Source organism: Dipteris shenzhenensis, chromosome 17 (assembly GCF_047967505.1).
Source record: "Dipteris shenzhenensis isolate YYH24624 ecotype China chromosome 17, Dip_SZ_1.0, whole genome shotgun sequence".
Classification (NCBI taxonomy): Eukaryota; Viridiplantae; Streptophyta; class Polypodiopsida; order Gleicheniales; family Dipteridaceae; genus Dipteris; species Dipteris shenzhenensis.
The window spans coordinates 14,161,798-14,181,632 of record NC_141612.1 but is presented as its reverse complement, the minus strand read 5'-3'; positions in this window follow the sequence as shown (position 1 = coordinate 14,181,632).

Here is a 19,835-nt window from a genome sequence, read left to right as displayed (position 1 = left end):
AGACAGGAGAAGAAGCCACTGGAGTAGAAGATGACTTACCAGATGCCACACTATTTCAAATAGATGCTGTTCCCGAATGGTGTGGAGATATCATTGGGTACTTGATGGCAGGAAGACCACCCCCTGACATGAAAGCAGTAGATGCCAGAAAATTGATTCTAAAGGCTGCACCCTATCAACTCATTGCAGGACAACTATACAAGATGGGCAAGGACCAGATATTAAGAAGATGTGTAATACCTCATGAGATCCTGCCAATCTTGAGTGAAGTCCATGAAGGCATTGCAGGAGGACACTTCCAAGGGGAAGCCACAGCAAGAAAAGTTCTCCTCGCAGGCTACTGGTGGCCAACACTGTGGGCAGATGCCTATGAATATGTAAAAGGCTGTGATGTATGCCAACAAACTATTAAACCACAACACAAAGACTTCAATCCCCTAACAACAGTTGTTGCACAACAGCCATTTGAAAAATGGGGGATTGATTATGTGGGTCCCATACATCCAGCAGCAAAAGGAACACAGGCACGCTACATCATTGTGGCCACTGATTACTTTACAAAATGGGCTGAAGCTAAAGCAGTCAGAAAGGCAGATGCCAAAAGCACAGCAAGATTCTCGTACGAACATGTGATCACCCGATTCGGATGCCCCCTTGAAATTGTGTCGGATAGAGGCACACATTTTGTCAATGAGGTAATCCAAGAACTCTTGTCTGGCTTCATGGTCATTCATAGAAAAAGCACACCCTACTACCCCCAAGGGAATGGACTAGCAGAATCCACAAATAAAATCATATGCAATATCCTCACCAAGGTAGTAGAACCACAGCGTTCTGATTGGGCAGAGAAACTGAATGCAGCCTTATGGGCATACAGAACCACATTCAAGGTCAGTACAGGGAACACACCTTTTCAATTGGTGTACGGCCTTGAAGCCGTGGTCCCACTCGAATTTGTAATACCAAGTCTACGCATCGCAATACAGGAATGCATGGGTGATCATGAGTCCTTGAAAGAAAGGCTCTGTCAGTTGGAAAAGCATACAGAGACAAGACTAGTCGCTTATCATGCCATGACAATAGAAAAACGTCGAAGAAAGGCATGGTTTGACAGGAATTTGAAAGCTAAAGACATCAAGGAAGGCGACTTAGTCCTGTTATACAATGCCAAAGTACACAAGGGAAAACTGAAGTATCTAGGTCAAGGACCCTACCGAGTACGAAAGATGAATCCCATCGGAGCTGTGCTACTTGAAACACTAGATGGAGTCCAATTCAACACAACAATAAACGGGAGCCAACTGAAGCGCTACTACATCAACACGCGAGCCATCCCCGACAAAAACGAAGATTTGGGAAACCAAGTCTTCCTTAGTTAGGATTAGATTGTATCACGAGCACTCACTTGCATATGTACGTCTTCGCACATATAGGTAGCCTCAATCGATTTTACCTAGAGCTCAGGATTGGTGAATGAGTTCTAGCTGCCCTATGAAAATCCCAGCAAAAAAGCATATAGTTAGTCCCTACTTAGCTACTAGGTCACGTGCACTCACACGCTTTCGCTTAGACACATAGATGATTGCATGAATAATTGTACCACACACTTTCATTCCACACTCTCAAAAGATGTTTTTTTTTTTTTTTTTTTTTAAGGATCTCTCTCCCACACACACACAGAAAGGTCATACAGGCATGCCAATCAATGTAATGATCAATGGTACACTACATGTACATGGATGCAGGATCAGAAAAGATGCCGCCACTAAAGAGGATGCGCAGAAAGAGCCCACCGCCTCAACCACGGGACCCCCTCCAAAGTTCGCAGCCATCTACGTCCTCTCAACCACGGAGACCACAGGCGTTCATGGTCCAAAGCGATAGCTCCGAAGAAGATTCAGTGCATGTCCAAGCAGAACAAATGCCACCCCAGTCACAGCCGGCCTACACAACTGTTAACAAGGCCCAATCATTGGAACTTGTCTGGCCACCCACCTCGACTTATGCTCTTTCCCAGGAAGCATCATCTTACTTAGAGCAACGGGGTCTAGGCCATTTGCATGAGAGCCTCAAATCCTTGGAGGACAGTCCTATCATGACCACCTACATCAAGGACTTTCTCCACTCTTACTACTCCAGCAATGCAACGGATGGCAAGTACGGTACAATCACTGTACAGCAGAGCCCACTAAACATTATCCTCGACAGTACACTCATTCAAAGGGCTTTCTCTCTGCCAAAGCAAGGTGGCGAATACCCTAAAAGGTCTGCGGATGCAAAGTTTATCGAAGTACAGTCTCTCCTTACCAAGGGTACCCTGATCCATAGAGATGGCATCTTGCTTCGCACAATCCTTGACCCTCGCCTCAAGGAAGCAGCACAATTTCTATCCACCATCCTGGGAATAAAGAACGGCAAGGAACGCTCCCTTCCACTCCGCACATTTGTTTTGCTGAGTAGGAAGCTCAAACAAGACTGGGTCCAACACTTCGTCATTTTCTTTACCAAAAAACTCGATGGTTCTTCAGGACAGAAATGTAAAATTCCGCACTTATTGGCTATCATCATCAAAAAAGAACTACAAGAAAGAGAAATGACTCTGCCCCAGTCTCCAAAGCCAATTGAGGAGTTGGACATACCCTTCTCACCAGTATGGGAGCCATCATCAACTGCTCCAGCTATCACATTGATAAGTACAGATGCCTTAACAGAAGTACCTATTCTGGAAAGCAGGATTGCAGAATTGCCCCAGGAAATGCTTCAGCTCGGTGCACAACTGCAACCACTAAGTCTCCCCCAACAGCACCAACCCGAGCTCGAGACAAGGTTGGCACCCGAACCTGAGGAACGATCAGCACCAGAGCTTGAGACCACATCAGCACTCGAACTGCCCATCGACGTCATGCTAGTCGATGAGCCCCAAGGAGAGCTCGTGCCAGATCAGCAGTATGACTATTGTCCACAAGGGAGTGAAATGCCATTGGAACAACCTCCCCCAAGTACTACAGAACCCTCGGGATGGCTACATGGGCACCACTTGTATCAGCAATATCGCCAGACCTCATCACCATCTGTCATTCTCCAGCATCAAGCTAGCCAAATGATCCAAATGTCAGAACTCTTCACTAGCCTGGCTAAGGAAGCATATGCAAGAGAATTGGAAAGGCAGAGGGCATCAGAAATCGAAGACCAATTCCAGGCAATCGCCATAGAGGTCAAGGCACTTCGGGCACAGATAGATGAGAAGGAGGTAGAAGAAGTGCGCATGAACCAGGCTCTCCAAGCTCAAGAGAAGGCCGTAAGGGATGTGACCTCCAACCTCCACCAAAGTCAAACACAGCTGACTGCGGTAGTAGAAGCAATGGCAATCCTACAGACCTCCTATAACTCCCTGACAACTGCACATGCGCAACAAACAGAGGAAGTGGCACAAGCTCGACTCACTCTCATTCACAAAGAAGAAGAGCTCCAGGATTGCAAGGACAAGCTTGAAGACATGCAACAATCTTTGGCAGTACGTGCCTTTAGCATTGATGAGCTTACAAGGGAATGCCGACTCTTAAAAGACCAACTTGCTACTATTCAAGAGGCCAGCACTTCACAAGCCCAGTTCTTGGACCAATGGTCCAATACCACTGAAGACATTCCTCAACAGGCAAAGGTCACCTTGCAAATGAAAAAGCTTAAAGAGGCATACACAACCATCTACCATCAGTACAAGGAAAAGATGAATGAGATGCACTCCCAAAAAATAGCCATCTCCAAGCTTGAACTCCAATTGCTAGTGCGCAACAATGAGGCATTGGAAGACAACACCAATGACGGCCCACTACAATGCACAACCGTGGTGTATGAAGAGCTTGTGGCTGCTCTCCAAATGGAAGATCACCTCCACGCATGCGTGCTTATCCAATGGAAGCAACTCCAACTCAAGATCATATCTGCTCATCCAACAATCGACTGAAAACGATCCATCGGGATTAAAACCCTGCGCATAATTTGCCAAGACTTGTCTGAAGATGAGAAGAATATCTTCTGCCTGTCTACACATGCCGGGTTTATCTCTCTCAGGATGGATGCTTTCATTGCATATGTCTGCCTCATGGGTAGTCCTCCCCTCAGGGTTATTGCAGGTTTGTTGCCATTGCTGCAAAGGCCATCCCTATTATTTGCACGGCATGACATAACCGACATCCAACCCATGCAGCTGATCATTCCATCGCATCAGCAAAAAGAAGTGTCGGACGATGACAAGGCCTATCTCACATCCAACTTCCCATATCTAACCACTCTTTCTGCCAACATCATAACCTCACTTCCCCTTGCTGCTACCACCCTCTTAACCTTCCCCGAGCTCCATCCTAACATCTATTCCCTCCATCGTCTCTTTGCTCATGCCTCTCACCATTTTCATCTTACCCAACAGTCACAAACTTACGAGCCCCTCACCCCTAGTTTTTTCCCCTCCCTTGCTAATCCTACCCTTGAGGATTACCAAGCTGCTCAAACCATTTGCCCATTTCTTCCCCCCCTCCCCTCTGCTCCCCCTTCCGCCACTATCACTCAGCCATATTTCTCCCCCATGTCCCCTGCTTCTCTCCCGGCCCCGTCATCACCTCCGACACTTCTGGTGCTGCCATCAGTAGAAAATGATGCAGTATTTGATTTTGAATATCAGGATCCGGATAATCCAATTCATACACCCATGACAAGTTCCAATGATGGGTATGATTTTGATGAGATACCACTTCCCAGTAACCCCATCAAGGAATTTTGGAGCAAATATCCTGATATGAAAACTCGCGGTGGATGGACCCTGGGTAACTTTCCTACCAACCTTCGTCAGCACCAAATAAGTGAAGGTTGGATTAGCAAATTGGATCCACAACCTGATTGGTGCCGTCCCAAGCTCTTTGATGTAAGCTTCTTAAAGGAGTACTTACGGGCACCTCCATGTCTCAGAACCCATCCCAAGTTCTATGCAGTTCCACGGCGTAAAAGATGGGAAGCCAACATACACACTTTGGCTAAAGATCGAGTCATTAATTGGCCAATGATCGAACCCTACTGTGGTGTAGAATGGACTATCCAAGGCGCCATGATCCGAGCACTTCAGCAGCATGAACAAACAATGCGCGGCAACATTGATCGCTTCCTTCGCCAAAGTGCCATATTCTGCAAAACATTAGCATTAATTCTGGCGGTCCCATGTTACCTTGATTCCCATTTGCCTCCACTCAGCTTTAATCCCAATGAACGGATTGATGCTCAGATTACAAGCCGACTATACCAAAGAGTGATCTTCTTGGAGGCACGCCACATATCTCTGTTCGAGCAAATGGTGGATACATGCTACCTGGAAACCGCTCCTCCCTCCTCCTCCTCCTCCTCCTCCTCCCTCCTCCTCCTCCTCCTCCTCCTCCTCCTCTCTCCTCCCTCTCCCTCCTCCTCTTCCCTCCTCCTCCTTCCTCCTCTCTCTCTTCCTTCACCCATGCTCTTACACCTTCTTCCTCTCCCACTCCTATGCTTTCCTAAACCCTTAAACTCCATGATCTATGAGGGAGACGAGTTCTCCACCATGTACTCTACTCTGAACCTTGGACCCTCCTTCTAACCCTGGACCCCTTCTAAACCCTGGAACTCTTTCTAACCCTGAACTCTTTCTGAACCCTGGATCCTCCTTCTGAACCCTTGAACTCTTTCTAAACCCTGGAACCTCCTTCTGAACCCTTAAACTCCTCCTAAACCCTACAACCCCCAATGAAGGCAAAAGCCTTCATTACCCCAACAACAATGGTTTATGTGTCTTTTACACATGCTTACACTTTGTTTACTTACCACACTTAAGCCTACATCTCTCATCGGAACACGACTCGAGGTCCTAAGCTACACATATACTACAACGACAAACCCAATATATCTGTAGGTGACAAAAAGCCTCGGAACCCTGCAACATAGAATACCCAGCTCTTCCTACGAAAGCAGTAGGAAAGAGTAAACAACCTTTGATAGTAGCCCGTGTCGCCTATAAATCACTGCACTCCCTTGGTGTTTGTGGGGTGGTGGTAATTCTAGGATGAGCATGATTTTGTTGTGGTCCATGGAGATACCATTACAAGACACTATGTGGCTGAGAATTACATCGTATTTAACCCAAAATTTGCATCTAAGGGGATTCAAGGATATACGGTACAACCAACACTTTTCTAGGACTAGTCTTAGGTATTTGCAAGTCCCTTAGGTACTCCTTGAAGATGGTGACATCAATCGTTGGAAGGTGGCGGGCGCATTGGTCAGCCCAAATATCATTACTCTAGCTACATACACATCCCACTCGGTTGCAAAGGCTATTTTGTGTTGATCTTGTGGAGCGATGGACACTTGGTTGTATCCAGAGAATCTATCCAAGAAGCTAGGCTTTCTTTCTGGCTACCCTTTCTAGGACATGTTTTGTGAATGGCAAGGGGAAGTGGTTGCGCCGGGTGGTGGCATTAACTTTTTTTAGGTCTACGCATTCTCAAATCTTTCCTATTTCCTCAGGACTATCACGATGAGTGACACCCAATCAGTATGCTCGATCTCATAGATGAATCCCGCATCTATGACTTTTTGGATCTCCTCCCTCACTATGAGCGCATATTTGGGATCCATAGGGTAGGGACATTGATGCACCCGCCTGGTGTCGTCAAGCATGGGTATCATGTGCTGCACAACTTTAGCGAGTACCCCTTTTATATCTGTGTATTTCCAAGCCATATAGTCCTTGTATTCTCGAAGGAGAGATATTAAAGTGTTCTCCTCATTGGGGGTGAGATCATCAACGATGAATACTGGTTGGGGGTCCTGACCTTCCGGAGCTAGGTTTACCTTCTTGGGATGGGCCATCATATCCTTGGGAGCACCCATCTTCCTGAGATCTCTTATCCTATTGGTATAAGATCTTGTGATCCTCAATCGTGTAGGCCTTGTAGTGGGTTGGTACCTATCGTAGATCCTCCTTCTCTCCACCTTCCTCTTCCATTACTTCATGGGGGGTGGTCCTCTTGGGATTTTGGATAATGGGAGTTTTGGACCTGAAGATGGGCCTTTCATGAAACTTATAGAGCCAACTAGGGAGGTTACCTTGCTTACCTTGGCTCCCCATTTGGAGAACTCATGATGGGCAGTAGTAACACCAACATATGCTAGCCAATGGAGGTCTAATTTGAACCTTACTATCCCCTTGCTCACCTCACAGGGTTTGAGCATGTTGAATATCCTAAGGAGAACCACTGGGGCCAATCTCTCGAGTTCAAGCATTGTCACTTAAAACCCTATCCTCTCTGGGACATCAATGTTGTCTAGAATGTGGATCCAGTTTTGAGAGAATTCCAGCTCAGGGAGAGGTGGATACCAAAATTTATCGGACTCTTTTTCATCCCCTTCCCTCTCACAGGGTTGGAACAACGTTAGGGATGCTGTTCGAATGGTTGTGTCAGATTTTGTCGGTGAAGAGTTGTTTAGACAATGGGTGGGCCTTGTAGGTGTGCAAATCCACCCGCATGATTTGTTCCTCATGCCACAAATAGATGTTGTCACAGTACGCCAGTGGTGTATGAGCCCGGCCATTCACAAGAAGGTCCTGCCTAGGATGGGGTAAAGTCCATGACTACGAACCAAACGGGGTATGTGAAACTGAATACTTTGATGTTAATACTAGTGAGGACTCCCAAGGGTTCCACAGCTCCTCCATCAGCTAATTTCACCACCAGATGGGTTTGCTCAAGCGCAAGTTTTCCCCACTTCACCCAACATAGTTTCACGAACCAAATGGGGTACGTGAAACTGAATACTTTGATGTTAATACTAGTGAGGACTCCCAAGGGTTCCATAGCTCCTCCATTAGCTAATTTCACCACCAGATGGGTTTGCTCGAGTGCAAGTTTTCCCCACTTCACCCAGCATAGTAGACACTCACTCCCGCTCCCCCATCAAGGATGGCATGAACCTTTTGGTGCTGGTAGGTTATGGGAATAGCCGCATTGTCATCACCTTCAAAGTATTGGCCTAACTTATTGATGGGAACCTTGGGTAAGTTCTATCCCTCCTTTGGTGATTGATCGGCCTTAGGGCTAGTAGGTCTTGGGGGCAGGAATCATCCATTCATCTAGTTGGATAGGTCTTGCTAGAGGGTGGGATACCCTCTTAACAAGGAGGTGATTGGCATTTTTACCTCTGCAAAGAGGAACGCTGCCAACCTTGCACTATCGCAGGGTTCTTGCAAGGTCTCTCTTCCTACTGATAGCAGATCCTCGAAACCATAAAGGTAACCTTATTCCTGTAGGTCTGCAATACTGGGTCTTCTTGGAACATACACTGCATCAAATCTAGAGCCTCTGACTTCCTGAAGCTGGAATCTTCCTCTTCTTCTACCCTTTCTAGCACCTTGAGCACCTTTGCCCCTTGGTGAGTGGTCAGGTGGGCTGGGTGGATGGTATCCGACCTCTACTACCCTTGAGTCTATGCTCAAAATTTTCTTGGAAATCTCGTACCAAGCTTTGAGCCTCTAGTACATATTGTTTTTCCAGGGCTGGGTCCGAATAGGTTTCCTTAATGGGGGTAGGGGTGCGAGGCCTCGGGCTTGCACTAGCTTGTTTACATCCGAGTATGGAGGTACACCTTGGTCAACCTTAGTGGAAGTGTGTCTAGAGGCAGAGGAGGTAGTGAGGGTGGCAGTCTCCTCTTCAGAACCATCTTGAATAAGCACCTGGTCAGCTCCCTCACCTACTCGCATGGCCTTCTTGGACCGGGTTAGCGGTGGTTGAGACACCTCATCATTTTGTGGTAGGGGCCCTTTATCCTTCCTTGCCTGTTTCTTCATTGCCCTACCTATGGCTTTGGCTTGCATCCTTTTGATGACCTTCAAAGGTACTACTGCCATCTAGCCATGTTCAATACTTAGCAAGTTAAGGCTAGTGCTCTAAGGCGGGGTGACCAATGTTGCTGGTCTTCTCAAGGGACAATCCTTGAATTAATGTTATATTCCACACCTAGCACACAAAGGTGTAGTGCCTATCATGGTTGGAACCACTAGGGTAAGATAGAGGTAAGGACAATCCTTTAAGAAATGCGTCCCTTGGCACTTGAAGCATGACACCGGAGGGTTTGAGGTGCCCTTATAGTGGCACTCACTTGCCCTGTGTGGGCCCTGGCAGGTATAACATTGGGTTGGGGACCTTCGAGCAAGGGGGTGGTATGGAACACTGGGACTTGCTGATCCTCCTATAGGAGGTAGTGACTTAGTGTGCCACTTCCTTCTTCGTAAGGGTAATAGTCGAGGTGTTCGTGGTCCGGATCGAGTTCCTCCCAATTATTGGGCACTTCCTCTACCAATACTTGATTGATGAGAGTTATACGAGGTGGGGGAGTTTGGGGACCCATAATGGGTGACGGTAGGGGAGCATGTTGTGCTATGTACTGCCCTAGGCTAGCCAAAGGGGAACCTTATGCATTTATAGGGTTAGGCGGGGCCATCTGGGCTAGTGGGGGTCTCACTTGATACATAGGTTGGGACAGGGCCCTTGGGAATCGGCATTGGGAGGTATCAGGGTTTCCACATCTATGACAGTGTGTGCAGTACAAGGCTGTGTCCTTGCCCTAAGGTGGGGACACTCATTGGAGGGATGGTTAAACATGTTGTCTCTCTATGGAAACAAGTGGGGGTTAATCAGTGCCTCCTTGGAGGTCTCAAACCTCCATTGTTGGCCCAGTTGATTCAGTGAATTTGAGGCTATCTCACTCATATCCAAGCCCTTGGGCTTGTTGCTCTCCTTCTTGGTTGGCTCCTCACTGAAAGTTCTGACTGATGATGATACTTCTGATGGGGTCGAGGTAACCTTGTCCATTATATTATCGCTTATATGGATAGCCACATTGCTGCATAGTTCAAAGGAGGTAGGAGTCATAACCATCAAGTGGTCACGCAGCTTCGGGTCTGCCAATCCAATGAGGAAGCAGACAAACAATCATTCATCACTCATCTGCATGTATGGTTTGCAATGAGAATTGAGGTGCTTGATTCTAGCTATGAAATCCTGAAGGGATTCTTTGTCATTTTGCTTCACCTCATATAATTGATTGATCGTGCTCCATTTATGTCTATTGGGGGCAAACCCTACAATGAATGCTTTCCTCATTGTCAATTGACCTTTTCTTCCGGGGTGAGAGCCCTATACCATTGGCCTGCCTTGCCACCTAGACTGAGATCAAATGCATTAGCCATTTTTAGATCTCCAGGAGCTCCAAAGGATTCACATATCTGCTCGAATCGCTCCACGTGGGGGACTGGATCTCCTTCCCCAAGGAATTTGGTCATCAACTTGGAGATGGCTATGGGTCGACTCCTTGAGGGATTCATGATCCCTACTGGAAACACTAGTACATGTAGGGATGGTGTGCCCCCACTTCCTAGTTCATTAAGTAGGATGCACATCGCCTCATCCAATAGCACCATTTGGGAAGCTAGTGCAGGCGGCACCATTGTGGGCCTAACATGATGTAGAGGCGGCCTCAAACCTTTGGTCCTAGTGGTGAAATTGTTGAGATATCGAGCTCCAGTCGTGATATGCCAGGGTAATCGTTGTGCATTTATGTCAGCGACTTGTTAGCTGCAGATGCAGTTGGTACACCACCCATGAATAATAGCTAGATGACAGCTATCTTTATGTACTCTAGTTAGTGGCTCAGTTAGTATGCCCCCTTAGCTGAGTTTGGATTGAGACCCACATATAGGGTTCATCTATTCCTTTGTACTCTGAGTTCTTTTGGCTTTCACAACTAAGAAGAGGAAAACTATTTTCAACCTCCACCTTTGTGTATATTCCCCCATTGTGTATCTGAGAAAGCCACAAGTGAGACTCCTTCCTTCTCTCCCACTCTCTTCACATGGTATCAGAGCCTGATTCATGGTAAGGATCTCAAGAAAGCAAACCATGTTCGCGATGTCTTGGTAAGAGGATCAGTCTTGCTTTTCTTTTTCGAGTTTGGGAGCAAATCTTTGCAAGTAGCATAGCTAGAAAGTGCAGGAGTGCACTGTCTCAGATTGGGACGCCATTCGCAGTGTGGCGAGAGGGAAGTATATGCTGCGGGGCCATTTGGGGGCCCATTTTGGTGGTCGAAGTTTTTTGCAGGCACTCAAAAAAGAGCCCTATTTTTGCTATGCGACCACTGTTCTACACGTCGGTGAAAAGTTGTCGCAGAAACTATATCGTATGCCTATGCGTAGAGATATTAGGAGTGACAGATTCATTCTTATTGCCTGTTGATGCATAATCGTCACTGCATAATCGTCACTAAGAAGTGATTGTGTGGTCAAATACCACTTTCATCAGTTTTGCAGATTTGCCCTTGTGAGGCAGAAGTTGTGTTTTTTGCAATGATAGAATATTTTTGCAGAGTTCTGTAATGGCGTCTAATGCTCTTTCACAGATTGTCACTAAGAAGCTTGACAAGAACAACTTCCAAGCATGGAAGCTTAGAATGACAATTTTCCTTATGGGAAAAGGCTGTTGGGAGCTCATTACTGGAGCTGAACAAGCTCGGGGGGGTCACTCATCATATGTAACTCTATCACGTGAGTTCAACAAAAGGATATTTTTTATTTCTAAAATTTACAGAAATAAATATACATAAGGGACTATTTTAAATAGTTTTGGAAAAAAATTACAGATTTGTTTAGAAAAGGGGTACATTTTATTAATGAAAAATTTTACAGATAAGGGATTTTAAATATAGGCCTTGAACGCACGTGATATAGAGGGTTTGTACATAGTGACCCCCCTGAGTGAACAAGAACCAGATCTTCCTAATGTTCCCAATCAATAGGAGTTGCAGGCATTAAAAGGCTGGCATGAGAGAGCCAAAAAAGTTATGTACTGGGTGTCTATTAGTATTTCAAATTCTATGATTGTGCATATTCAGGATGCAAGCATGCCGAAGGAGGCATGGGATACTTTGACAAAAATGTATAGCACAAATATGCAAGCCAGGAAAATGCAGCTCAAGCAGGAGTTGCATAATGTGCAGAGACAAAATATGAGCATCAATGACTACCTCATGAAGGTGAAGAAGATTGCAGATGCACTTGCTTCTATTGGGTTGCCAGTGGAAGATGATGATTTAGTTTCTGTGACCTTGAATGGTCTAGGAAAGGATTATGCATAGTTTCGGACATCCATTGCTGTCCGTGAGAATTTTCCTGATTTTGGGGAGTTGATTGCTCTTCTAATTTCTGAAGAGTAGGGAAATGGTGGTGCATCTTCTTCAAGAGGAACTTCAAAAGAAACTGTCTTCTACTCAAATGCTGGAAGAGGTAAAGGTAGAGGTAGAGCAGGACGATCTGGAGGCCATGGTAGAAATCAAAACGAAAGAAGAAGGCCAGGATGTTTACGTTGGATGTGGACATGCGTGAATTGAGTGCAGCAATGTTTGCACATGGGATTGGTGTAGTTTCAGATATTGATATCTGGCATAAACGCATTGGTCATGTTAATGTACAGTGACTTAAATTAATGCAGGCCCAAAATATTGTTGCAAAATTCCCTAAGTTCAAGGTTGTAGAAATGCATAAGGTATGTGAAGCCTGTCAATTTGGAAAATAGGCAAGGAAACCATTTCCTAGACATGTTCAAGAGAGTTAGAGGCCATTGGAATTAATCCACTTTGATGTGTAGACTACTAAAGCTACATCTATTAGAGGTTGCCATTATTTTGTCACTTTTGTTGATGACTACAGTAGAAAAGTTTGGGTGTATTTTATGAAAAAGAAAAGTGAAGTGTTTGGGCATTTCAAAGCTTTAAAGCTATGGCTGAAAAAGAAATAGGCTTGCAAATAAAATGCCTAAGGTCAAATGGAGGGGGAGAGTACCTCTCAAATGAGTTTGCAAGGTTCCTAAAGGAGCATGGCAGAAAGCAACAATATTCATGCATTCATACCCCACAGCAAAATGGACTTGTAGAAAGGAAAAACAGGCATATTAGAGAGGTATCTTGTGCCATGCTCAATGAAAAAGACCCGCCGGATTATTATTGGGCTAAAGCAGTTGCTACAACAGTCTACATAATGAGTAGGACTCCCACTGTAGCAATACATGGCATGACGCCAGAGGAGAGGTATACTGGTAGGAAACTAGATATCTCTCATTTGAAAGTTTTTGGTCGCATTGCCTATGTTCGTGTGCTAGATGAATTGAGATCAAAAGCTGAGAATTGCATCTTTATTGGTTATTCTCTGTAGTAGAAAGAGTATAGATGCTATAGCCCTTCTACTCGTAAGTTTACAGTGAGCAAAAATGTTGTTTTTTATGAGATGAGTAGCTGGTATAAACCAGTAAATGTGATTGATGATGTAGATGCACAAAATGGTAATGATGCATACAATTTGCAGCAGCAATCACAAAATATTAGTGGACCTATAGTGTTCTCTAGCAGTGGTTCACATACTTTGCCATGGACAGGCAGATTGAGATCAGAAGAATCTCCTCAAAGCAATGCAGATAGTGATATGCGACTATCACGAAAAGGAAAAGAGAAAGTAGATCATCCCATGGTTGATGTGAATGCAGGTCCCTCTTATGTGGATGGTGAATCCAGTGGCTCAAAATAGAGCCTTGATAATGAGTTGGGTATTCCTTTTGTTGTTACACCTGGAGTAATGAAGACAAGGGATGTTTTGAGAGCACCTGGTAGTGAGCCTATTTTGGGCAGGTCTACTAGAGCTAGGTATCCTATGGATAGGCTGAAATATGATGGATTTATAGACACTCACTATGCCTATATGGTCAAAGTGATATAGGAACCAGAACCCACTTCTTTTGAGCAAGCCATGGGAAAAGAAAAATGGGAGAAAGCTATGGATGAAGAAATGGATGCCTTGGAAGCAAATGCTACACCCTCAGTGGGAATGTATGGAGGATGAAGACCCATGGATGAGGGACTTTGTAGGATGAGACCATAGCCGAGGAGATGCATGAGGCTCTCACAGGGGGGCTTCTTATGAGCTCCCGACCTTCCAAGTGCCCCCGACCTTTGCTGGCTATGTGGCACCATAAGTTCCACCCTACCACCCAATGCAAGGAACCTCCAAGCAAATGCCCCTTGACCCACCTCCTCTGAGAGTGCGACCATTTCCACCCGCAACTGTTGCTCCAATGGATGGAGGGCCAGGCGCTTCCTCCCCAATGCCAGTACTAGTAACATATTAGTGGATTTTTGTGAAGAGAGTGGGAGAGAAGGAAGGAGACTCACTTGCGGCTTTCTCATATACACAATGGGGGAATATACACAAAGGTAGAGGCTAAAAACAATTTTCCTCTTCTTAGTTGTGAAAGCCAAAAGAACTCTGAGTATAAAGGAATAGATGAACCCTATATGTGGGTCTCAAACCAAACTCAGCTAACTAAGGTGGCATACTAATTGAGCCACTAACTAGAGTACATAAAGATAGCTATCATCTAGCTATTATTCATGGGTGATGTACCAACCACATCTGCAGCTACTAACAAGTTGGTGACATAAATGCACAACGGTCACCCTGGCATATCACGAGCGGAGCTCGATATCTCAACACTCCCCCTCAAGCTCAATCCCAATTCCTACACACCAAGTAGGTCTCTAAACTTGCGCAACTTCTCTATGCCCAATGCCTTCATGATTCACAGAACCATCTTCATTGTGCTTCACCTTATAAACCCACTTGCAACCAATTGCATTCTTGTCTTTAGGCAAAGGCACCAAATCTATGGGTCCCAAGTCCACAAATGTGGTTTTAGTTCGTGTCTGCGGCTTGAGAGCTGGTTGTTGCTGACCTTCCCTTCCCATAGACATATTGGCAAAGGGGTTCTCCATGTCTGCTAAATTCGTCTAGCCTAACTGTCCAAACATGTTGGTGATTATACCTCTTAACATGGATGCTACAGAAGGAACAGGAGAGTTGGGGGAACCAAACTAGTGAAGGGAGCTTCAGAAGCCCTCAGACCCACAAGATCTTGCATCTCCTTGTTCAAGCTCTCTGACATGTTGGAGCTAGATCAGTCCTCTTGTCAAGGTCCTATCACTAAGTGAGAGCTAGAAACCGAGCTTCTAGTTTGGATTCCCCAATTGGGGCGAAAGGTGGGTTGAGCATAGGTCAAAGCACTGTCCTCAGGTGCAAGTTACTTGGACAAAATTCTTCCAGATCTCAAGTGCATGTATAAGATCTCTAAAAGGGGACAATCTAGCTGAAGCTTTTAACTTTGTATTTTTTTGGACAACCCTAGAGATATCCCAATGAGCGTGGAGATAGGATTAAGGCAACAGTCATAGGGATGAAGCTAAGGTGACGGTCGTAGGGATGGGAAGTGACACATGTTGGCAGGATAGGACACAAGTGGTATCCCCATGGTCATGGGGTTGGAGCTAAGGCTATAGGTGGAGGGATAATAAGGTCGGCAGGATACGAGTATGGCAACGGGTGCAGGGTTGACAGTAAGACAACGGTCATGGGGATGAGACTTAGGCACCAATCGGCAAGTTATATGGCTCAACGAGATGCTCAACGAGATATGAGTATGGTGACGGCAATGCAGGGTTGACAGTAAGACAATGATCATGTGGGGATGAGCCTTGGGCATCGATTGGTGGGTTATCTAGCTTGGCAAGATACAATTATGGCAAGGGGTGTGGGGTTGATAAGTAAGACAATGATCATGGGCATAGGCACAAGGCCACGGATCAACGACTGTCAGACTCGCAAGATCACTGATTTTGACACGTATTAATTAGGGCGATGGGTTAGACGATGGTCAGAAGTTAGGTCATCGGGATGAGGGCTAAGCTAATGGGTCAACACAAGTTTGATGTGGGGATAGCGCTATGATGACCATGGGACAATTTTCATCACTTTTTGGTCCCTCCAAAATCACACTTCCTTCCTCATTCCTCTCCTACAACCCACTAACAAAGCTCCAAGTTAAGCTTGAAACAATTTGCAATGGGTAGATTACAAGAGAAAGTATATGCAATGAAAAAGCACACCATGAACTCCCTGGCAGCGGCACCAAAGATGTGTAGTCTCAATGGTGACTCACGTGTCGTGGGGATATTCAAGGAATTCCAATGGAGCCTCCACTCCAAGATACTTCTTGTGAGAGCAATGCAAGGCATGAGCCATCTACCTGTGTCACTCAAGTGTCTCCCAGATTGTTGCAATGTGTTTTGACAAGAGAAAGAGGGAAGGGGGAGAAGGGAGAAGGAGAAGGGAAGAGGAGAGAGTGAAGGGGGATGGAGTGGCAAACACAAAGGCACTCCAAGGGAAACAAGAGAACACCCAAAGACACTCTTGGAAGAGAAGAGGGATCTTATATTCCAAATTTGCGCATACAACAATGAAGACCAAAGTCAACCATTTGGCCTTTTATACAAGTCACCTTTTGAAGGGAGGGCCAACCCTTTTCCTTTTTGCACTCTCCCTTTCTTTACGTTCACAAGGCTATTGGGCCCATAGGGTGCCAAGGCATCTTCACTACCCTTTCCATCTCTCCTCTATTGTTCCACTCTTCATGTATAAAAAATAACACTTGTGTTAACCATATAAGAGCACTTGGGACAATCCGACATTAGGAGGTGCTCATAACTGGGTCCCAAATAGCGCTTGTGTTAACCTTGTACCTCTGAGTCCTAAGCCATTTGAGGCTCAAAACCCATTTATGAGGCCCCAAACCTAGAGTGGCGAGGCTGATCTTGAGCCATTTATGGCTAAACCCCATAAGGCTTGTAACCACTTGGGTTATTTGTGGCTCAAACCTCGTAAAGCCTGCAAAACTATACTCCCTCCATGAATAAAACTATTGAAGTAAATTAGGCTTCTACTCTCTCCATGGTTGCAACCGTTGAAGTAAATCATGAAGCCTAATCACTCATTACCATGCATTCTACGAGACTATACTCTATGGATGTTAACAGACACTCAAAACGTTTATGATTTGAGATTGAAATCTCCAAATCAAGAACTTTCCAAAATGAAATGATAGCAATTCCTTTTGTAAGGTGAAGAGGAACATGGTGTTGAACCATGTGGATGCTCTCACAAGAGTAGCAATGGACGCTTTGATACCCTGACAAAAAAAGGAGGCAAGATACAACTCCTACTCCATCATGTTCTCCCTTACCATGTCGTAATGCTAAGAAGAAATGGCTCTTTCTATCCTAATCAAACCAGCATATCTTTCCACAAAATTAAATGGCTTGCAAGCCTTGTATGTGACATGCTTATTATCCCTTGTTCCTTCATCCATTGAAAGCGCAACAAACAATGTATCATGAACTCTACCATATAAAATGAAGAAGTGGATAGTTTTCAGTTCACTTATTTTCTACAAGTCACAAATATGATGATGTGTGAAATGCCAATGCATAGAATGGATCTTATTCTATACTTAAAATCATAGTTTTTAGCAAAATCTACCACAAACACAAACATGTAACTAGGGAATTCTAAATACATCCCTTGAACCAATGTTCTTGTCATTGGGTGATGTTATTGTGAGTAATGAAGGGGCCCAACTTGATTTTCAACAATTGAAAGAGATCCCATCATTGCATCTCATTCTAAATTCTTTGCACCATAGCTTTTGCATTTTCCCATGCAAGTGATTTCTATCATGTCTTCCAACTTTGGGTAGAATATTGACTCCCATAACTATGTGACACCATTGAAAGTATGAACTATAGATGAACATGTCATGCTTATCCATCTCTTGCACAAACCTCACATATACATTGGCATCAATATACATGGAAATCAAAATTTTGAGACTGCATGTGCCTAAGTGACTCCTCCAAGAAAGACATCTAGATGTGATATTCATAGTAACATGTGATAAAAAACTTACTTTGAAAGCCCCAGTTGTGAAGGTAAATTAATGTGGGTTCATTTGATTAAGTGAAGCCTTTCTTTATTCATGATTCAAAGATAGATTACATATTTTAAGTTGTTTTAGGACATTTTTAATTTATCTTGTTAGTACATCCTTAATTTTTTTTAAATTAGTACACTTTTTATTTTAAAAATACATATTTTAAATTTAAAAACGTTCAAAATGCAAAAACTGTATTTTTGCCATCAACACACGAAACGATTTAGTCAGGATTGTATCGTAGAATCTAGTCCAAACACCACATGGTATATTTTTTGTACTACATGGTATCTTGCAAATACCATGCGATATCTAAAGCACTAACACATGGTAGAATTTTGCCACGTGTGAGACCATGGGATTGATTTGAATATCACACAGTATTCCAAAATATTGAGCAAGAATTTTGGCTACGTTTATAAAAGAGGCGCCCCACTATCATTTTGTTGCATTCAATTCAAAATCAACTTCTTACTTTTGCCATCAGATTCTTCTATGGACTTTGTAGCTTTGGTTTTCAATCTAATTATTTGTGTGTTTGTGTTTGCCAATTAGAGCGGTGTGTGGGTTCCAATTGCTGGCCTTGATTGTCTTGCCCTAATTGACATGATGAGAGAGAGAGAGAGACAGAGAGAGAGAGAGAGAGGGAAGGGGGGGGGGAGAGTGAGAAATGGGGTCAAATTTTGGTGTGTGGCTCACATTTTTTGGCCTTGATCGCCTCCTTTTGACATAGTATATGTATATTATATATAGGCATCGAGTAGGAATTCTTTATCATTGAATGTTGTTGTGTGGATTATAAATTTTTTTAACTCATTATTTTGGATAGTGGGCATGATTATTTTGTTAATCTTGGCCTATTATAGTGATCATCAATACATTGAGAGTAGTGCACGCAAGACACTTTATACACACATATGTGGGCATGCAATGTTGAGAGATCACGCTTAACATCATGTGATCATATGTGAATAGCACTAACACATATAGAGTGCTATAAAGGAAAGGGTTAGATGCCCTAACCCTAACCCTAAATGGGTTTGTATATATTCTACATTTTCAACTAAATCTAGTGTATATTTAGTCAATGCTGTCTAGTTGTGCCCTCTCTCCTCATCTCCACTCTTCTCCTCTCCCCTCTTCATATTTTATCATGGTATCAGAGCTCCCTTGCCTTTTTCTGAGGCATTGTGATCCGCGAGTGTGAGAGATTGTAAGAGATCAATTGAGAGTTCTCAAGTGATTGCGAGTTCATTAAATTCTCTTCTAGTGAGAGAATTTCCATCCATGTTGATACAATTTCTGTCAATAAGATTTCCGTTCATCTCTTTTGAGAGTTTGTGAGAGATCTAGTGATTGAGAGAGAGATTTGTGAGTTATTTTCCATTCATTTCTGTGTGAGAATTCCGTTCAATTCATTCCATTCATGAGAGAGAGAGACTTTTATTCCATGAGAGTGAGAGCTTTTGTCAATTTGTTCTCTGAGTGACACTGAAAGAGATAAGTTATGTCCTCTACTACAAGTTGCTCCAAAGCTCGACAGGAGATCTCCAATGTCTATTGCAAACCTCTACTCTAGAGTCTGAGGTAGGTAGGAGCACAAGGTAGTGACTCCTTCACCATCAACGACTTTAGGCAACTAAGCTTTGACCTTCTACAGCTTCAAAGAATTAAGCAAGGCAGTCGAGCATCTACGGCCAGCTCTTAATCAAAGTCAACTCATTTGAAACTAAGGCAATTGCAAGCCCGAACTCTTTGTGTAAGGCCAACCACCTCCTCACAGCTTCTCCATCGAAAGAACACCTCCTGCAGCTCACGGTTAACCAATGCAGGCTAGCTCCAACCTCCTATCAACAACTAGCACCCACCATATCCAATAGCCCTACTCAGCAGGCAGCAAGTGGC